This window comes from Aethalodelphis obliquidens, unplaced genomic scaffold (genome assembly GCF_003676395.1).
Source record: "Aethalodelphis obliquidens isolate GAN/ISIS:26980383/991018 unplaced genomic scaffold, ASM367639v1 scaffold27, whole genome shotgun sequence".
Classification (NCBI taxonomy): domain Eukaryota; kingdom Metazoa; phylum Chordata; class Mammalia; order Artiodactyla; family Delphinidae; genus Aethalodelphis; species Aethalodelphis obliquidens.
The window spans coordinates 11984079-12006754 of record NW_020837971.1 but is presented as its reverse complement, the minus strand read 5'-3'; the positions used below and the strand labels follow the sequence as shown (position 1 = coordinate 12006754).

Here is a 22676-nt window from a genome sequence, read left to right as displayed (position 1 = left end):
TCAACCCACTGCAATCCAGCTTCCAACTCCACTATTCCACTCGAAATGGGAGGGAGGGGTGGGGGGAAAGTTCCACAAAATTTTCGCCGATGACTCTCACATCTCTCTCTCCAGCCCAGGTCTTCTCTGCACATCAGACTCATGTATCCAAGTGTCTACAGGATGTCACCGCTTAGATTTACCATATGGATTTTAATGCATCGCATCTGAATTTGCCTTTTTACTTTCAATGCTCTTCCTCCTCTTATGTTCTCTAGCTCCTCGATGCTCAAACTGTGGAGCAGGCACTTGTAGCATCAGCATCACGTGGGAGCTTGTTAGAAATGCAGAGTTCCTGGTCCCATCCCAGACCTATTGAATCGGAATCCGCATCCTCAGGTAACTCACAGGCACAGTCAAGTTTGAGAAGCATTGCAACTCACTGAATGGTCACCACATCAGCTCATTCTCCACGTTCTAAGTATTTCTCACATTTTCCAGTATTTTCTCCATTCTCACTGCCCCTTCCCTGGTTCAGGCTACCATCCTGCTTTACCTGGATGTTATAACAGCTTCCTAACTGGTCCCCCTGCCTCACGTCCGGTCTCCCTTCCAGTCCATTTCCCCTACTCAGCTGGAACATGATTCCTAAAGCAAAATCTGATAGGGCCTTCCCTTGCTTAATTTTCTTCAATACTTTCTGATGGTTCTCAAGATAAATTCCTCATTAGCTTTCTGATCAGCTTTCTGGCCTCACTTCTTGCTACCTTTTACTCGCTATGTCCATTTTCAGGCCTTTGCCGCATAATTTTTCTTCTGCCTAGTAGTGTAGCCTCTCCCTCTACCAAAGGCTACTTATATGTCAGGTCTTAACTTAGATGTCACTTTCATTTGGAAGCTTTCTCTGATCTCCCAAGTCTGAATGAGTTGTTCCTTTTATGTGTGTCTTTACCACCTTATATTATAAATACCTAATTGTCTTCACTCCCTGCTAGACTACAAGATCTTTGAGGCAGGAACTGTGTGTCCTAGTTAACTACTTTATCTTTATTGCCTAGTATAATCCTCAATAAATATTTATTAAATAAGTGAATGAATTTCATTAAAACATCTTTGAACACTGTATTCTAAGCAATTCCATGTTCCAGTTATAATTATGTAGTAATAAACTGTCTATAAATCCAGATTAAATTAAGTAAGAATTTACTAACATTAGGATGTTACAGGGGAAGGTAAGGTACTCTAGGCAAGACACAGAAAGTTATAATAAAAAATCACATTTCATGGATTTTAAAAAACTTTTCCTTTCAATTTTGTAACTATGTTTTCAGAAGTTATTTATTCCAAGGTATAAATATTTAATTGTTCTTAGCATGTACAGTGAATCTTATGCTTCTTGGTCTTTCCCACTGTCCATCCCGCCCCCCCTTTTTAAAATAAATTTATTTATTCATTTATTTATTTTTGGCTGCATTGGGTCTCTGTTGCTGCGTGCAGGCTTTCTCTAGTTGCGGCGAGTGGGGGCTACTCTTTGTTGAGGTGCGCGGGCTTCTTGTTGCGGTGGCTTCTCTTGTTGCGGAGCACGGGCTCAAGGCATGCAGGCTCAGTAGTTGTGGTGCATGGGCTTAGTTGCTCCACGGCGTGTGGGATCTTCCTGGACTAGGGCTCGAACCCATTTCCCCTGCATCGGCAGGTGGATTCTTAACCACTGCGCCACCAGCGAAGTCCTCCATCCCCTTTGATGTTAATGGAAAGACTGCATTTGGAATGAGAGTTGGAGACTGCTCCCCATTGGAAATGTGGTAGACATTGCTAGTGCTCACCATTCCCTGGTCCTTCTCCTGTTTCCAGTTACCCACAGTACTAGGTTTTCTAACCTGTTGGTGCATAGGTGGGTCCGAACATGGCTTATTCTGGTCAGTGGCTAGTAAGTGGCACTGATACCCTTCACTCCCCAGCTTAGTCCCTTAAAACTCCTGCTTGAGCTCCAGCTCTCTCTTCCCATTTCCCAGTAATCATAGTGGTCATGAATTGGGATGGTAGGGCCTCAAGATGTAGCCAGCCTGGATTTCTGAGTTACCACTCGGAGGAAATTTCCCCGGGGGGCCAAAGCCTAAGGTCGAAGTGAACTTTTAATTTGTTAAACTCGTAGAGTACATGTGTTATCTAGCAGAGCCCGACAAATGCAAGCACTGTATGTGCTCGGTCTGACCTTTCTGGGTGTTTGCTTACACTCGCATGGTTTCAGATTAGCACCCAGGTAATTCAGGTCTCCCCTCGTCGTCAGTATCTTCGCGCCAGGCCTCATCTCTGCTTTAGACTTGCAGAATTAGCTATAAATTGGGCATTGCACAAAGAGCTAACATAGGAACCTCAGACTCAATACGTGTAAAACTGAACTCATTGCCTTTCTGCCCCAAACCTGGTCTTCTTCCTGCATTTTCAATATCAGACAATAGAATGACTGCGCCCTCCGTGTTTAGACAGGTAGTATGGCGGAGAAGTTGATTGAGTAAGGGTTGTCTACCCATACTCAAACAAAATAGGTTGTATACATCTCTACAATGGAATATCATTCAGCCATGAAAAGAAGGAAGACTGATACCTGCTACAACATGGGTGAACCTCGAAAACATTATGCTAGGTGAAAGAAGCCAGTCACAAAAGGCTACATATTGTGCGATTCCATTATATGAAGTGTCCACAATAGGCAGATCCACAGAGCAGAAAATACATTACTTGTCGAGGGTGAGGAGGGGGTGAAGTGGAGAGTGACTGACTGCTAAATGGGTACAAGGTTCTTTTTATGGAATATTGAAAAGATTCTGGAATTAGATAATGTTGATAGTCACACAACATTGTGAATATCCTAAAACCCGCTGAATTATATACTTTAAAAGGTGAGTTTTACGGCATGAGAATTATATCTCAGTTTTTAAAACTTACCAGTAGAGAAGAATGAAATTTTAAAAAATCAATAGCTTATACTTCTGGACAGAAGACTGAAGACTAGTTTTGAAGGCAGTCTGTTATTTTACTGCACAGATTTCATTTAAAGAATACAAGGCAGGGGCTTCCCTGGTGGCGCAGTGGTTGAGAGTCCGCCTGCCGATGCAGGGGACACGAGTTCGTGCCCCGGTCCGGGAAGATCCCACATGCCGTGGAGCGGCTGGGCCCGTGAGCCATGGCCGCTGAGCCTGCGTGTCTGGAGCCTGTGGTCCACAACGGGAGAGGCCACAAAAGTGAGAGGCCCGCGTACCACAAAAAAAACAAAAACCAAAAACAAATGCTGCAATCTGAACCACAGTGAGATACCACTTCATACTCACTAGGTGTCTTTAAACAAAAAGTAACTGAGAGACTTTGATTTTTGGACTGGCTCATTGGAGTTTAGAAGTTGACACTCTTTCCCAATAACAATTAAAACACTGAACAAATGGAAAAATCAACAATTCTTCTTAGATCCATTAGAGAGGTGAAGTCACAGGTCAAGCTGCTGTCTCCCAAACTGGAGAGACAGAAAGTTGATACAGAGAATCACAACTTACTAGAGCACAAAATCAAAAGCAGAAACCTCTGTGGACACCAGTGCCAGGGTAGGAAGACCTGAACTGCAATTGACAAATTCCTGGAGGCCCAGGGGGACCCAGTAATAAGAAGACCCCCACTTAGAAGCAACCAAGATGTCCTTCAGTAGGTGAATTGGTGAATAAACTGTGGTGCGTCCAAACAATGGAATAATATACAGCAACGAAAAGAAATGAATTACCAAGCCATGAAAGGACATGGAGGGAACTTACATGCACATTATTAAGTGAAAGAAGCCAGTCTGAAAAGCTACATTACTGTATGATTTCAGTCAATGACATTCTAGGAAGGCAAAATGAGGAGACAGTAAAAAGATCAGTGGTTTAGCGGGAGGAGAGGTAAGAATAAGTGAAACAGGATTTTTAGGGCAGTGAAACTACCCTGTATGATATTTTGTCATGGTGATTACACAACACGGATAAATTTGTCCAAACTGCAGAATGTACAACACCAAGAGTGAACCCTAAAGTAAACTATGGACTCTGATAATGATGTGTCCACGAGGCTCATCAGTTGTAAGAAATGTACTGCTATAGATCAGGGAGGCCAGGGGAGGGGCAGGAGTTATATGGGAAATATCTACCTTCTGTTCAATTTTGGTGGGAACCTAAAGCTGCTCTAAAAAGTAAAGTATTATTTAAAAAATGCTGAGCAACTTCTTATAAAAAGGTTGAATTAGGCTTCCCTGGTGGCGTAGAGGTTGAGAGTCCGTCTGCCGATGCAGGGGACACGGGTTCGTGCCCCGGTCCGGGAGGATCCCACATGCCGTGGAGCGGCTGGGCCCGTGAGCCATGGCCGCTGAGCCTGCGCGTCCAGATCCTGTGCTGCGCAACGGGAGAGGCCACAACAGTGGGAGGCCCACGTACCGCAAAAAAAAAAAAAAAAAGGTTGAATTTTGTAAGAGAGTGGGAAGGGCGGCTGCAGGGAGAAAAAAAGAGGTAAAAACTTTTGCTCCTGATATGACCCTATGCCTCAACTTTTGCTGGCCCTTATAAAAACATGTGGTACAGAAGATTAGAACAGACATTTCATCAAAGAAGATATAGAGGTGAAAAGAAATTCAACATCATTAGTCATTAGGGAAATGCAAATCAAAACCACAATAAGACACCATTACACACCTATTGGAATGACCAGTATTAAAAACACTGACCATAACAATTGCTCCTGAGGATATGAAGGAACTGGAACTCTCAAATACCGCCCTCATGATATTACATGCTAAAAAAGGTTACAGCCACCTAGTAAAACAGTCTGACAGTTTCTTACAAAACTACCATGAAACCCAGCTATTCCATTCTTACATATTTGCCCAAGAGGAATTAAAGCCCATGTCCATACAAAGACTTGTACATGAATGGTCATAGCAGGTTCTTTTGTTTTGTTGTTGTTGCTTTTTTGTAATAGTCAAATTGTAGTTTATCTATCCCATGGATACCACTACTCAGCGATAAAAAAGAATGGCTATTGATACATCCAACGACATAGATAAATTTCAAGATAATTATGTGGAGTGAAAGAAGCCATACAAAAAAGAATATATACTCAGTAAATCAATTTGTATAAAACTCTAGGAAATGAAAATTAACCTCTAGTGACAGCAAGCAGATCAATGGTTGCCTAGGGATGGGCAGGTGGAGGGGTGAGGAGAGGCAGAATGAAAGGGTTATATGGATATGTTCATTATCTCGATTGTGGTGATGGCTTCACAGGCATATATGTCAAAGTTTATCAAATTGTACACTTCAAAAAAGTGCACATCTAGTAACAAATAGAAAAAATAAAATAAAAAATATTTATGATAGGATCAAATAATTAAATATTTAGGACTAAGTCCAATACTGTGTTGAATAAGAGTGGTCATCGCGGGCACCCATGTTTTGTTCCTGATGTGAGAGGAAAACCTTTCAACCTTTCATCATGGAGTATGATGTTAGTTGTGAGTTTATTGTATACGGTCTCTATTATGTTGAGGTATGTCGCTTCTATACACACTTTGTTGGGGATTTTTATTATGAAAGAATGTTGTATTTTGTCAAATGCTTTTTTTGCGTCTATTTAGATGCTCATACAATTTTTATCTTTTATTTTATTAATGTGGTGTATCATATTTGTTGATTTCATATGTTGATCTATTCTTGCATCCCAGAGATAAATCCCTCTTGGTCATGGCGTATGATCCTTTTTTTAAAATATAAATTAAAAAAAAATTATTTATTTACTATTTATTTTTGGCTGCATTGGGTCTTCATTGATACACGTGGGCTTTCTCTAGTTGCGGCGAGCAGGGGCTGTTCTTTGTTGCGTGCATGGGCTTCTCATTGTGGTGGGTCCTCTTGTTGTGGAGCACGGGCTCTGGGTGTGTGGGCTTCAGTAGCTGTGGCACATGGGCTCAGTAGTTGTGGCTTGAGGGCTTTAGAGCGCAGGCTCAGTAGTTGTGGTGCACGGGCTTAGTTGCTCCACGGCACGTGGGATCTTCCCAGACCAGGGCTCGAACCCATGTCCCCTGCATTGGCAAGGGGATTCTTAACCACTGTGCCACAAGGGGAGTCTGGCGTATGATCCTTTTAGTGTGCTGTTGCATCTGGTTTGCTAATATCTTGTTGAGGATATTTTGTATCTATATTCATCAGGGATATTCGTCTATGATTTTCTTTTCTTGTAGAGTCCTTATCTAGCTTTGGTATCAGGGTAATTAATGCTGGCTTTGTAAAATGAGTTTGGAGTTTTTCCTCCTTTTCAATCTTTTGGGGAAAGTTTGAGACGGATTGGCATTAGTTCTTTTAAAATGTTTGGTTGAATTTGCCAGTGAACGCATGTGGTTCTGGGCTTTTCCGTGTTGGGAGGTTTTTTAATTTTTTTTTTAAATTTAATTTAATTAAAAAAATTTATTTATTTATTTACATCTGTTGGGAAGTTTTTGATTGCTGATTCAATCTCCTTACTCATCACTGGTCTGTTTAGATTTTCTACTTCTTCATGATTCAGTCTTGATAAGTCATGTGTTTCTGGGAATTTATCCATTTCTTCTAGGTTATCCAATCTGTTGGCATATAATTGCTCATGATAGTCTCTTATGAGTCTATGTATTTCTATAGTATCAGTTATAATTTCTCCTCTTTCATCTGATTTTATTTATTTGAGTATTCTCTTTTTTTCTTAGTTAGTTTAGGCAAAGATTTGTCAATTTTTTAATCTTTGCAAAAAAAACCAACACTTAGATTTTTTCTGTTGTTTTTCTGCCTCTATTTCACTTATTTCTACTTTGATTTTTATTGTTTCCTTTTTCTGGTTACCTTGGGCTTAGTTCTTCTTTTTCTAGTTCCTTGAGGTGTAAAGCTAGGTTGTTTTTGAATTGCCTTTTTTCTTAAGATGTGCATTTATTGCTATAAACTTCCCTCTAAGAATTACTTTTGCAGCATCCCATAGGTTTTGGTATGTTGTATTTCTATCTTCATCAGTTTTGAGATATTTTAAAATTTCCCTTTTGATTTATTCTTTTACCTTTTGGTTGTTAAGGAGTATGTTGTTTAGTTTCCACGTGTTTATAAATGTACTTGTTTTTCATGACCTTGACAGCCCTGTTGAGTACTGGCAAGCTCTCCTGTAGAATGTCCCCAATATGAGCTTGCCTGCTATTTTTCCTGTAATTAGACTGGAGTTATGTTTTTTTTAGAAAGAATACCAGAGAGGTGAAGTACCCTTTTCATCGCATCGTTTCAGGGGGTAAATGACACCCACATGACATACTGGTAATGTTAACCATCATCAGTTGTTTAACGTAGTGTTTTGCAGGTTTCACCATGGTAAATATATGATTTAATACGATTAAAATATAGATCTATGAGACTACAGATGCTGTATGTTTTGTTTACTGCTATATCCTCAATGTCTAGAACAGTACATGATTCATAGGCACTCAATAAATGTTTGTTGAATGAATAAAGGAACAAATGGAAGGATGAATTAGAGATCCTTAGCTTCTCACTCTACTCAACTCTTTTAAAAAATTTGTTCTGACCATACTTGTGATCACTGACAGCAATTATATGAGAGCAAATAGTCCATATGAACGAATACATATTGACAGTAGCACACATTAGTTGACCGGTGACTTACTTATTAAGACTATATTTAATTTTGGTTTGAAAAGCCAGGGCAAGATGAGCATTGTGTTTCTGTACAAATGTTTTAGCCTCTTTGACTATCTCATGTCTGGTATGGGGGTGGTTTTTCTTTCCTTGTAAGTTAATATTAGGATTTAGTGAAATCACATAGTAAGTGCCTCAGTGTCTGGCATTTTGCTCAATAAATGTTGGTTTTTACTTCACTTTCCACAATCTTCTGAAGCATGTGGATGAATTAATTCTTCTATTCTGGGACAGTCTTTTTCTACAAAAGAGCATTTTTTATCTGGAAGATCAGTGCAGACAATTCCATTTCATTAAAGAGCTGGTGATTTAATAATTTACTTAGAAACAGGCTGTGGCTTCCATTACAAAACTCATCTGGCATAAGTGCATAGAACCACTATTATTTTCCTACAGGCAGGAAAGCTGACGGAATAGAAATACTTTACAAATGTGCACAGAATGGTTTACCCTCATGCAATGTCTGCACCTGAAGAAATATCATATAATGCCCTGCAGTGGATGCGGCTCAACATAAAATTTGTCACTTCCCAAGCGCTTGAAATATTGCCCCATTTCATATACCCCTGCACTGCACGTGCTTATTTGGTAATGCTGGCTTGCCTCCTTATTTCAGTAGTTGAAGTGACAAAGCCCTGTTTTATAATTTACCAAGTGATTGAAGGTGCCAGGCAGATCTGTATTACCACAGTAATGTCACTGATTCCTAGTTCTTAAAGAAGAAGAAAGGACAGTGAGTGTTTAGCTTGAGGGTGATGTGTTCCGTGGGAATTATATTCTCTGCAAGTTGTTTATGATTTTTTTCTTCTGTACAGCCAGAGGAGTGGAGGGACATATTTCAAATTCCCATTGGCAAGGGCTCCTGGTTCTTTTATAAAGATTTGTAAAATTCCAACCCTTTGAATCTTGTCAGTGGTCTGTGGACATCCTCCAGGCTTTCCTATCATAAAGCTTTCAACACACAGAGCTGAGTGGGCTGGGCAGGAAACGTGTATGTGAGAGTGTGTGCTTGCATGTGTGTGCATGTGTACATGTGTGTCTATATGAAGCTGCCTTGATTGAAATGCCAATATTCTGTCACTTTCCGGTCGGAATTTATCATAGCAATAAAACGGACGCATCCCCCTACATCGTGAAGTGTAGCAGTTGAGCCTTGCTATTTATTTCGTTGAGTCAGCTTAATGTAGATCAGGGTTCAGGACGTCCTTTTGGTTCCTTTCTTGTTTCTCTTCTCTAGAGCTTCGCAAAGCTGTTGAATTCAGGCGAAAATCGTTGCCCCGGAGCTGTGACAGTTCTCCACGTGGAGAGGGGCAGGGATCACATTCAATCTTCAGAGATGATCAGTGTGAGTGGAATTTGCCAAGTTCTACGGTTTGAAAATGTCTACATTTTCTATTTTCAACTCCTCTTGGAAAGTATAAATCACCAAATGTTGGCAAAGTTTTCACTTCTTCCCAAATCATCAGATAATGGATAGTGGGTGTTGCCTAGCCACAGACGTTGGTTTGTGGTCTGCAGGTTCAAAAAAGCACTTCAAAACTGCTCTCAGAAGCTTCTGAGGTGTGGGAGTAAATGACAGAAAAGCAGAATTAAGCAATAGTCATCTTTTTAGGAGGACAGACTTCAGCTGTTTCTTTTATTCTTTGTAGGTTGATTCAGATTCAAAAGTTTCTATGGTTCCGTAAACCAGGATGCTGTACAAAAAATAAATTGAGTCATAAACACCGCCAAACAGGTTTGACTTCCCCATGAACACTGGTGATGGTTAATTTTATGTGTCGACTTGACTGGGCTTAAGGGATGTCCAGATAGCTGGTGAAACATTGTTTTTGGGTGTGCCTGTGAGGGTGTCTCAGGAGGAGATTAGCATTTGAATCAGTAGACTGAGTCAAGAAGATCATCTTCCCCAATGTGGGTGGGTGGGCATCCTTCAATCTGTTGAGGGCCTAAGTAGAACAAAAAGGTGGAGGAATTCTCTCTCACTGCTTGAGCTGGGACATCCATCTTCTCCTGTCCTTGGACATTGATGCTCCTGGCTCCCGGTCTTTCTGACTTAGATTGGACCAACCCCATCAGCCCCATGATTCTCAGGCTTTCTGACTGGGGCCACCAGGGAAGCCCCCGGAGAAGGGGCATTTTTGATGAGGCATCGCGGTAAGAGGTCTGAAGGTGAGTGGGATGAAAGGGTGTGTATGTGCCGGAGACGTTGTGTGAATGGGAGGCAAAGAGAGACTCACTTGACCGAGGGAGGTGGTTCAACAGCCATTTTAAATTATTGGTGTTTTTCTGGATTGTGAAATACAATTCTAAATGCAGGGAGAAAGCAGCCAAGTCCCCCACATTGATCAGAATAACAACAAGGCTAATGTCCACTTGGGCAGCCCCCTCTTAGAGCCCACTTGGACTCCTCTACCTAAAGGAAGGGAGCTGAGAAGCTCTTAACTCTCAAAACTTTGTATAGTGAGAGTTTATGCACCAGGCACCTGTTTCTGCACGATAGTACAGTAAGATAAAAAGTATAACAAGCGGGGTGAATGCAATTAAAGATACATATGGAAAGATAAATTTGGTGTTTCATAAAATCATTTTGGGGGAGGTAGAACTCATTAGGTTGTGAAAATGAATCACGGTGAGAACAAGGTCCCACTGGCAGAGGATCACTCACCACAGAGCAATTCTGCTGTTGTCTTGGGGCTCTGCGTGGAGCGTGGATTGATGATGATCCCTTCTTTATTGAGACTCTGGGCTCACATCTCGTTTATGCTTATGCCTGCCAGATGGAAGAGCCTTTATTTGTTATTGCATTTCTCAGCCGTTTCTTGATCTCTGAGGCTCGAGCGCAGAGACGCTGAAGTGATACAGTAAGTACGCCCGGGAAATGCATCGGTAAACACTAAAAGAGAAGACAGTGCCGAGGGCAGAAGTTTATTCCACAGGATAACAGGGATGAAGTTAAGAAAAGGAAAGATCAATGTTCAATATCAGGAAAAATACCCTGGCCGTTCAACTTTAAAAATAACTTCCCAAGGGAAGCTGTGAAAATCCCACTACCTGAGGCATTTGAGAATAGATGGGGTGATGTACTGGACATTATCCTGCAGGGAGTCAAATGTCCTCTGGTCCAGGGAGTAAACTAAAATAGCCACAAACCCCACAAAATCATCTTTTGTGGTCAAGATTCTGGGAGTCCAGTCAGGTCTTGCTTTATTGAATCCTTTGCTACAACCAGTGTGAATTTCCCCAGGCTGAATTGAAGAGTTGAAGCATCTTAGAACTTGAGCCTTGGCGGGCACTTGTGCCCATGGCCTGGCCAGTTAAGAGCTTATTCCGTGTGGCATCTGTCTTACATGTTGCACTGATTGGTGGTGTGGTTCCCACCCCCTTCCCTCCCTTCCCTTCCTCTCTTCTCCTCAGTAAAGGAAACAGATGTGGGGTGGCAAAAGCTTGGAAACCACTCCTCTGCAATGAGTCATCCTGGTATGCCTGTTGGATGCCTGCTCTCTGCTGCACACTGCACTGCGGTTTGGCATTTGGAGGAGAATGTGGGTCTCACCAGAGCCAACGTGAGACATGGGAACTGCTGAGGTCTGCTGGCCATTCCGCAGTGGACAAGGCCTGCAAAGCTTGTAGAGTTGCCATTAAAATCTTCTCCCTGCTCCTGCCCCAGAGATCTGCTCGGGGTTCTGGGTCTTTTCTGTTTTACAGCTATTGTTAATGATTTGATGTGGGGGGTGGGGTAGGGGGACGGAAGGGAGAGGAGGAAAGTTTTAATTCCCTGAGGATAGACCAAACCTGTAGTCAAGTTCAGCTCTAAGAGACTCTAGAGTGAAAATGTTGAAGGCCAGCTGCTCATTCTTCTTTCCTCTCCTAATTAATTGCAATTGATCCCAAAATACTTATATTTGGGGGAAGTCTCTGAAGCTGGAGCGGGATCAAGTTGCTGATATGGTCACAGAACTGGATCTGAGGCAAGCACAGGAGCATAGGCAAGTCAAAAGGGCTTCCCTGGTGGCGCAGTGGTTGAGAGTACGCCTGCCAGTGCAGGGGACGCGGGTTCGTGCCCCGGTCCGGGAGGATCCCACGTGCCGCGGAGCGGCTGGGCCCGTGAGCCATGGCTGCTGAGCCTGCGCGTCCGGAGCCTGTGCTCCGCAACGGGAGAGGCCACAACAGTGAGAGGCCCGCGTACCGCGAAAAAAAAAAAAAAAAAAAAAAGGCTGAGAAGGCATTTTTCACAAAGGTAGAACAATCTTAAAATTTGTATGGAACCATGAAAGACCTTGAATAGCCAAAGCACTCTTGAGAAAGAAGAACAAAGGTGGAGACATTATGGTCCCTGATTTCAGACTATATTACAAAAAACTATATTATAGTAATCAAAGCAGTATGGAATTGTCCTAAAAACAGACACATAGATCACTGAAACAGAATAGACAGCCCATGCACATATCATCAATTAATTTACAACAAAGCAGTCAAGAATACACAGTGAGGAAAGATAGTCTCTTCAATAAACGATGTTGGGAAAACAGGACAGCCACATGTAAAAGAATGAAACTGGACCACTATCTTACACCACACACAAAAGTTAACTCAAAATGGATCAACGACTTGAACGTAAGACCTGAAACCATAAAACTCCTAGAAGAAAACATAGGCTGTAAACTTCCTTGACACTGGTCTTGGCAGTGATTACTGAATTTGACACCATATGCAAAGGCAACAAACGCAAAAATCAAGTGGGACTACATAAAACTCAAAAGCTTCTGCACAGCAAAGGAAACCATCAACAAAAGGAAAAGGCAACCTACTGAATGGGAGAAAACATTTGTAAATCATATATCTGATTAACATACAACTCATACAACTCAGTAGAAAAAATAAACAATCTGATTAAAAAATGGACAAAAGATTTGAATAGATATTTTTCCAAAGAGGACGTACAGATGGCCAACAGGTACCTGAAAAGTGCTCAACATCACTAATCATCAGGGAAATGCAAATCAAAACCACAATGAGATATTACCTCACACCTGTCAGAATGGCTATTATCAACAAGACTCAAAATAACAAGTGTTGGCAAGAATGTGGAGAAAAGGGAACCCTTGTTCACTCTTATTGGGAATGTAAATTGGTGCAGCCAGTACGGAAAACAGTACGAGGTTCCCCCCAAATTAAAAGTAGAACTACCATATGAAATAACCAGGAATTCCATTTCTGGGTATTTATCTGAAGAAAGTGAAAACACTAATTCAAAAAGATATATGCAACTCCATGTTCATTGCAGCATTATTTACAATAGCCAAGATATGGAAGCAATCTAAGTGTCCATGGATGTATGAATGGATAAAGAAAATGTGATATGTATACATTTTATATATATATACATGATATATATGAAGTATGATACACATACACACACAATGGAATATTATTCAGCCATGAAAAAGAATGAAATCCTGCCATTTGCAACAACATAGATGGACCTTGAGGACATTATGCTGAGTGAAGTAAGTCAGATAAAGACAAATATTTTATGATCTTGCTTATTTGTGAAATCTTAAAAAAAAAAAAAACAACCCCACAAAAACCCAACCAACCAACCAACCAACCAAACAAACAAACAAAAACCCTAAGCTTATGGATACAGAGAACAGGTTGGTGGTCGCCAGAGGTCGGGGGGTGGGCACATGGGTGAAGGGGGCTAAAAAGTACAAACTTCCAGCTGTAAAATAAATGTCATGTTGATTTAATGTACAGCATGGAGACTACAGTTAATACTGTATTGTGTATTAGAAAGTTGCTAAGTTTAGAATTTTTCATCACAAGGAAAGAAATTTATAACTGTGTAGTGATGGGTAACTAAATTATTGTCATGATCATTTTACAATATATACAAATATCAAATCATTATGTTGTATACCTGAAACTAGTATAATGTTATATGTCAATTATATCTAAATTAAAAAAAAAAAGAGAGACTGAGAAGGACTTGTAAGTCAGTTCCTGGGGTGTTTTCCAACTCAGTTTATTCCACACTTTCTCAGTTGATTGGAATGTGTAGCAATTTTTTCCACACAGTAGACTCTGGCCATCTATGGGTGTAACACTTACAGTCTAAGCCTCTTCAGCGTGATCCAGAAGTCCATTCTATGAGGCAGAGTGCAAAGTTTTGCTGAGGCGTGAATTTCAGTCACTGAACTGCAAAGTAGTTGTGGCTGAGAGTCAGTTATCTAGTGAGTGGAAACAGCTCATTGCCCAGTCTCTACCTCTTACAGCGGCCCTTTCCATTTTCTTCATTGTTCTGTGTGAGAAGGTTTGGAGACATCCTTGGTGAATGCTGTGATTCTTAAATGCCTTGTGACTACAAGCCATAGCCCAGCCTGGCCCAGCCCAGCCTTCCTCAACAGGCACAATCGTAAAGAAGACCCAAGGAGCTGTCAACAGAACAAATTTGAACCTGTTCAACACTACTTATTCATCTTTTGTTGTGGGCCAGGTCCTGTGTTAGGTGTCATAAGAGTTACAAAGATGAGTACGACCTAGGTTGTGCCCTCAAAGAAAATACAACCAATAGGAGGAAAGAAACAGCACAAATGACCGTAATATAGGGCAGGGCCAGATAACCGCTCTGGGGTGTTTTTCACACCAACAACCAATTCTCTGATTCTTCAGACATCATCTTGGTGTTCAATGATTCAATTCAATTCTGACACTACTTGCAGTTCGCGCAGGCCTCCCAGTTTAAGGGTTCAGTCTCACAAGACTATCCCCTGCTTCAGATGTCAGTCACAAATCCTGGGCCTCCCATACTTCTGACCTACTGGCTATAAACTGGGTGTTCCCATAACTTCCCCTTTAGGTTTGGTAATTTGCTAGAATGGCTCACAGAACTCAGGAACCCACTTTACTTATATTTACCAGTTTATTATGAAGGATATTATGAAGGATACAAATGAATACCAGCTGAAGAGGTACACGTGATGAGGTCTGAAGAGGTACACGTGATGAGGTCGGGAGAGGTCTCAAGCACAGGAGTTTCTGTCCCGTTGAGTTGGGGATCACCACCCTCCCAGCACATGGATACATTCACCAACCCAGAAGACCTCTGAACCCTGTTGTTTAAGGATTTCGTCACACGTGAATGATTGATTAAAGCATTGGCCCTTGGTGACTGGACTCTGTCTCTAGCCCCTGTCCTCTTCCGGGAGGTTGGAGGGTGGGACTGAAAGTTCCAAGCTTTTAATCGAGGCCTGGTTTTTCTAGAGACCAGCCACCATCCAGAGGTGGTCTAGAGAGGGGGGAGGGGGGATCTCATTAGCATACAAAAGACACTCTAATCACTCTGGAGATTCCAAGAGTTTTAGGAAATTTATGCCCAGGAACTGGGAACAAAACCAAATATTTATTTTTTATTACATCACAACCACTATAAGGAAATTACAAGTAAAGTGTTTCATGACTTACAATAAAGATCAGATCTAATTTTAGGACCTCATGTTGTGATATCAGGATATCACGTAATATGAAAGAACTTGGATTCTGGAGTCTGTCAGCCCTGGGTTTGACTTCTGGGGCAAATCTCATAGCTTCTCTTCTACCTCTTCATCACAAAATTGAGCAATGTCAATTCCCCTGACAAGAGTGTGAGTAACCTCAGATCTCTTACGGGACAGGGACTTCTTGCCTAGAGTGTTATACTGTTTGCTTGTCTCTTCAGTCCTCTACAGAGCTGTGTTGCTTTTTTTTTTTTTTCCCAAGAAACCACAATAAGATGGGGAGATTACTGCTTGAAACTTGCAATCCTATTATCTGCCAGCCTATGAAAGATAAAAAGTGCCACTAGTGTATCCAGAAAGTCATTTTTCAGTAGCCATAGGTGACAAAGATCACATTTATTTGCCAGGACATCTTGATGTGGCATATAAATATTCAGGTTCTGTAGACTTCGAAAAAGATATAATATCTCCTTTTTTTGTGTAACACTAGCTTCAAGGTCAGATTTGGGATGACTCAAAAATAGGAACTAGGAATTCTTATACAGGAGAGAAAAGGAGCAGTTGGGGAGTAGGCTGAAGGGGATTGAGGAAGTAGAAACTGAAAAGTGAAGTAGGGCTTGGCATATGGGTTTGGAAATCATACGGCTGGGTGTATTACCCTTAGGCCCAGGCAGATGGGCCTCTGCTCTGGTCCCATGCTTACCAGCTCTGGCCGTCCTCCAGCTGTAACTTTCCTGTGGGATGAGATGGAGGCTAAGGGATGTGCCCACCCAGAGCCCATGCCCCCCTACTTCTAGACCATCCTCTAAATACCAGGGACACTGGAATTCCCTGCCTGAACACAAAGGCTTGCATGAGTTTCTTTCTCGGGTCTGTTCTTTTGAGGCCTAATGGTGCCTGCCATCTATGTACCCAAAGAGTGGCCAAGGAGTGGCTGTTTGGCAGGGGTGGGGGAGATAGAAGTTGGCTGGGTGAGCCGGGATGCTTGTGTGCACGTGGAAAAGGTCTTTCATGATCTGGGCAGAACCAAAGGAGGAATGAGGGAAAGGAGCAGGCTGTGGGCCAGGGGCTTCCATTCGTATCATTACCCTAGGTCTGCAAATGTTGGTGGCAGGCCTGCACTGCAGTCCAGGTCTATAACTTTTCAAGCAGAAACACTGAATTTGCAAATCGCTCCTGATGGAATTAAACTGGCTTGTCCTAGATCCATCCCTGGTTTTACCTCGATCTGCCATGTCACTTATTTGACAAATAGTGCATGGTCGTAGCATTAGGACCTCCTGACCCATAGCTATGGTCCTTGTGATACTGGAGTAACTTAAAAAGGAGAAGACTGTCCTAGAGTTTAGGGGAACGTCATGATGTCCACTCTATGAGAGGAGGGAGGCAGTGTTCCTTCTGGGCCTGACTCAGAGAGGGAAATTTTCACAGAGGCTTTGGAATCAAATGCAGATCTGTCCTGAGACCTGGACAGATGGGACCCTTGGCCCAGCCCTGCCCCTCAGGGGACTCTGCCTTTTGGACTGCCTGCCTCGAACTTTTCTCATTTCCACCCTGGCACTGGGGACAGGCCAGAGTTAGCCATGCCATCCAGATGGGACTCCTTGGCCCTGTACCAGGACCCATGTTGGCCCTGGTGTTCCTTCCTCCCTTTTAGGGCATTCTCCCACCCTCTACTGTTCTGTGGGGTTGATCAGATTCCCCAGGAGACCTGAGACTCATGCCTGTGGGGTCATCCACACCCAGACCTACTAGAGCATGGACTTGAAGATATGGGGAGGGGGAAGGGTAAGCTGTGACGAAGTGAGAGAGTGGCATGGACATATATACACTACCAAACGTAAAATAGATAGCTAGTGGGAAGCAGCCGCATAGCACAGGGAGATCACCTAGGTGCTTTGTGACCACCTAGAGGGGTGGGATAGGGAGGGTGAGAGGGAGGGAGAGGCAAGAGGAAAGAGATACGGGAACATATGTATATGTATAACTGATTCACTTTGTTGTAAAGCAGAAACTAACACACCATTGTAAAGCAATTATACTCCAATAAAGATGTTTCAAAAAAAAAAAAGGTAACTGAAAAGTAGGTGTGAGGTATTGACATTCAAAAAGAGAGAGAGAGAGAGAGAGAGAGAAAGAGAGAGAGAGAGAGACTGTATTATGACTCTTTTCACCCAAGCACTTCAAAACCTTTCTAAAACCCTTCGTGGGAAATCCTGTTATCACACGTTGCAGAGTAACAACTGACCAGACTCATTCAGGAAACCAACGGCAGGGCAAGTCTGATTTGGAGAAAAGGGGCCAGGCTTAGGCTCCTCTCACAGCCCAGACCCAAACCAGTCCTCCATCAGTGTCATCGCCATTGGGCCACCGCGGTCTTAGGGGATTTGGAATCTATGCTGTCTGCACATTTTTTTTTTAATTAATTGGTTTATATGTTGTTTGTTTCTTTAAGAGTTTTTTTTTTTTTTAACAGATTTACAGAGACTTCAAAGAATACTCAAAATATGACTGGATAGCTTAGGAGCATAAGAAATAAGTGAAACGAGGGTAGGGAACAAAAGGAGTTGCAATGAGGCAAAGCCAAACACGGGTGAGGCGGGGAGATGCCGGAGTGACCCCCCACTCCTTCCCTCTCCCCGTAACACACACAGATTTCTCAATTCCACACTCAGAGCCAGGCAGGTAGGGTTCAAATCTGGTTTGGAGTTAACTCTGTGCCTTCGGACAAGTGATCTAACATTTCCGAGCCTCTGTTTCCTTATCTGCAAAACAGGATAATAAATCCACCTCCTTAGATTGTCTTGAGAAATAAATGAGAGGACACATGTAGAACACAGTGCAGTGGACTGAATGTTTGTGTTCCCCCACAATTCATAGATTGAATCCCTAACCCCCAAGGTGATGGCATTAGGAAGCAGGGGCCTTTGGGAGGTGATTAGGTCACGAGGGTGGAGCGCTTACTAATGGGCTTAGTGCCCTTATGAAAGGGACCCCAGAGAGATCCCTCATCCCTTCTCAGCCTCCAGAACCGTGAGAAACAAATTTCTGTTGTTTGTAAGCCACCCAGCTCATGGTAACTCTATTACAGCAGCCCGAACGGATTTAGACACTTAGTGTATGTAGCACTTGCAGGCTCTTAATGAGGGTTATATATATATTTCCCTCCTTCCCTCCCTCCTTCTGTTTTTCCTCCCATCTTTCTTTCCTCAAGTTTTTTTCTGAAAAGTAATGTAATCAATTTGATTTTTCTCTTAGAATTGGTCAGATCTTAAACTGCTTTCCTAGGAGAGTATACACGACAAAAAAACTTTTTGCAGGGGAATGGTATTAGAATTCCAAGGCACGGGGCACAGTTCCTAGGGAATAGAAGGCCCCAGGTGGACCACTGTAGGGCAAAGCACAGGGCTAGAGATGCTAAAAGGGGTGGGCTGGGGGGTGCCCAATGGAGAGGTATGAGTGTGTGTGTGTATGGCAGTGTGTGTGTGTTTGTGTGTATAAGTGAGCACTGGTGTGGGTATATGTGTGTGAGTGTGCCGTTGTGGCTGTGCATACATGTGTATACCTGAGTGTGAGTGTTTGCATGTTGTGTGGGTGTGCATGTGAGCGTGTGAGTGTGTGTGCGCGCGCGCACACGAGATCAGAGGGAGAGGTCTGTCTATAGCGCAAAACTTGCTATCCACTCGAGTTTAAGAAACTAATTAAGAGACTCCTTAAACTTTTGGAGTTCATCGAAGACGGCAGGCTTTTTCCCTCTCAGAAATCCCTTTTGGGAAATAAGAATATAAGAGAAAAGATGTAAAGGCTTCTTTGAGAAAGGCCCTCTTTCTTCCTTGTGAAGGGGCTCCCGGGGGAGTTCCGGCAGGAACCCCAGGACGCTCAGCTCATCGCCACTCCTCCCCTCGGTCCTTCCTCTCTATACTTCAGTCCCTTGATCTTGGTTCTCTCACTTTCTCCAGCCTCTCGCTCCCACCCCCATCCTGATTCCCTCCCTGCACATCCCTTCTCTGGCTTCTTTTTCCTTTCAGTGACCTTCTCCTTTCTCTCCTTCCTTCTCGGGTTTCTCCTTTGCTTTTCATCCAGAGTGAGGGACGCTTGCGATAACACACCTCTGTTTTCCTTTTCCTCATATTACTGATCAACATCCCAGTGAGCGCTGAGAAACGTCTGTTTCTTGGTCTCCTTTTTCTGGAAACCATGATTTATTTAATTTTTTTCTTCTTTTTTTATGGCTTAATGAAGCTCCTCGTCGTCTGTGAACATCCCCACAGGCAGGATTTCAGAGCCTGCTGTTTAGAGGCACTGTTGTTTCCTTCTCTTCTATCACCAAATAATTGTCAGCTTCCTTCACTTAGCAAAAACGGGGAATACCAACACGACAAACCCACGGCAAACCCACACCACACCCACAGCCCCCTGGCTTTGCGCTTATACCTCAATGGTCACGGTGCAAGAGTGGTTTTAAAATTTAAACAATATGCTACCTGAGGTATTATTTGTATTCTTGTTAGTCATAGCCTTTGTATGAACTCATGTCTCCATTTTAATAAATACAAGAGGCATTAGAGTTCAAGTGATTCCAGTAATGAGGATGGACACGTATTGTACCTTTAAAATTATTTATGGCCTGTTTGTGCCTGTGGCTTTGAATGATTGATGCTGTGATAGTTACAAATGGCTGACGCAAAGTCCTCACCTGCACTGGTAGCAGCTGGGGCACTCAAGGCTGGCTTGGTCTAGATCCTAAAACTTTCTGGCACCGGGGGTCCGGGAGGTGGTTGTGTGTGTGTGTGTGTGCGTGTGCGTGTGCGTGTGTGCAGCATCGTGCTGCCTGCAACACGGGTCTTTCCTGTGAGAGGCGCTGGGTCAGCCAAACACACACTGCCAGAGGGTTACTCTGTTTCTTTTGACAGAAGTGGGTTCACACTGAGCTTTGCCATTAACTAGCAGGGACGCCTTGGGCAAGTCACTTAACCTCTCTCAACACAGAGTTTCCTCTTCTCTAAAACACGGAAAGAATACTTAAACTACTAACAGGAAAAGTTGTGAGGAATAACTGAGACATCATGTGTAAGAAATGATACAAATGAACTTATTTACAAAACAGAAACAGACTCACAGACATAGGAAACAATCTTATGGTTACCCAGGGGGAAAGGGGCGGAGGTTAAATTAGGAGCTTGGGGTTAACAGATACACACTACTATAAGGTAAACATAAGGTCCTATCGTATAGCACAGGGGACTATATTCAATATCTTATAATAACCTGTAATGGAAAAGAATCTGAAAAAAGAATATGTTTATATAACTGAATCACTTTGCAGTACACCTGAAACTAACACAGCATTGTAAATCAGCTATACTTCGATTTAAAAAAGAAAGAAAAAAAAAGTGTGGAGCTCAGGGCCGGCACCCAGAAAATGTTTACTAGATAGCAGCTATGCGACACATGGAATGTATTTGAACCACAGCCTATACCCAGCCCTGGGCTGTAATAATATGAGAGAAGGCAAGTGTTCCTATGATTGTAGTCTTTTATCTTCCTTGAGGAATGAGAGAACTTTCTCCGAGGTTAGTGCCTGGTGGCTGAAGAGGCTCGTAGTGGCGCTGAAGGTAGTTGCATTAACATCTCAGTGGTGGAGAGAGGGCGGTGCTGCTGGGGTAGTAGGTGACACACAGAAAGACTTTTAAACCACAGAGCAGGATGAGTAAATGCACAGTCACTGAGATCTGTGTAGACTGTTTTTTGTGCTGCTCTTTCATCTCCTGCATTAGGTCATTCAGCAAGTTCTGCCTCTTCTTTCTTCTTTCAAACATTGCTTGTATTTTCTTTTTTTTTGACACTGCTGTTGCTCTTTCCCAAGCTTTCTTATTATCAAAGCCTTTCCCTACCTTGCCCTACATTTCACCCATAAAAGAAATGAAAAGTAACGTAATTGCTTTTGATTATAGAAACAAAGAGATTCATTGTAGAAAAGTAGGAAACTAATGATAAGTTAGAAGGAAAAAAATACAAATAGTCTCTCCACCTAGAGGTAGCAGTAACTGTGATTTTTTTTCTACTTATGTATTGATATATTTTAAACAAAAAAGGAATCAGAGTGTGCGTCATGTTTTGCCACTTGCTTTTTTACTTAAGAATATGTCTATTGCTGTGTAACAAATTGTCCCCAAACTTAGCAGCTTAGAGCTACAAACGTTTATCACCTCACATGGTCTGAGGGTCAGGAGACCCCAGGAATGGCTTAGCTGGGCATCTTGTGAGGTTACCGTCAAGATGTGGGCTGGGCTGCAGTCATCTGAAGGCTTGGCCAGGAAGGAAGGACCTGCTTTCAAGGTGACTCACTCACAGGGCTGTAGACTGGAGGCCTCGGTTCCCCGCCACTTCTGACAAGACAGCTGGCCTCCCCGAGAGAGAGTGGTTCAGGACAGAGGCCGACGAGGCAGAAGCCACATTGTCTTTTTTTTTTTAGACAGCTTTTTGAGACATGATTCACATACCATACCATTCACCCTTTTAAACTCTACAACTCAGTGTTTCTTTAGTATATTTACTGGGTTGTGCAACCATCCCCTCTATCTAGTTCCAGAACTTTTACTCCAAATGAAAAGCAGTCACTCCCCATTGCCTCCTCCTTCCACCTCCTGGCAAACACCTGGCAATATACTTTATGTTTCTATAAATTTGCCTAATCTGGACACTTCATATAAGTGCAGTCATGCGATTTGTGGCCTTTTGTGTCTGGCCTCTTTTATTTAGCATAATCTTTTCAAGGATTTTCCATGTTGGAATATCTATCAGTACTTCCTTTCTATTGCTTGATAATATTCTATTGTAAGGATAACCTTTTATTTATTCATTCATCAGTTGATGAACAATTGAACTGTTTTTGCTTCTTGGCTAACATGAATAAATCTGCTAGAACATTCATGTACCCGTTGTTGTGTGGATTACGTGAGATGATGCATATTAAACACTAAGAACAGTGCTGGGCAGATAGTAAATGCTCAAAATTTAGTTATTTTGATTATATCTGTATTTGTTTAACCGATTCCCTCTTAGTCTCCAGGCTCTGTTTAGAACAATACGCCAGTGATGAATTTATTTTTCGACTGACATGATTCTGATCATCCAGTAGCTCAGAGCCGTCACTAATTTCTTTCAGGCCTTGAGTCCTTGGGACAGCTTATATGTGAGAATTTGCAAATATGTATTAATTTATAAAGTGCATTCATGTGTAGTGTAGACTGGCTTTAATTAATAGAAATGTTTTGCTAAACTCAATTTTAGGAAAAAGTATTATAATAAAATACGTACATTGACTTTTGAGGTACACCTTGAGCTCTGAATAGGTGTTTGCCTTTTGTATATACACTTTTATTTTCAGAATGGTAACCTCAAGGCCCCTGAGGTAATTCTGAAACCATCAAAGCTTCTATTATTTCTTGTATTTCGCTTT

General features: G+C 42.3%; 1 long non-coding RNA gene across 1 annotated transcript; it reads right to left on the bottom strand.

The window, feature by feature from the left end:
- Window positions 1-8851: 8851 nt before the first annotated feature.
- LOC113629496 (uncharacterized) lies at window positions 8852-14071 on the bottom strand. Its single transcript, XR_003436565.1, has 3 exons — window positions 13830-14071; window positions 10384-10611; window positions 8852-9412 (listed from the first exon to the last, which is right to left on the bottom strand). It is a non-coding gene; the product is annotated as an uncharacterized LOC113629496 (long non-coding RNA).
- Between the last annotated feature and the right edge of the window lie 8605 nt (window positions 14072-22676).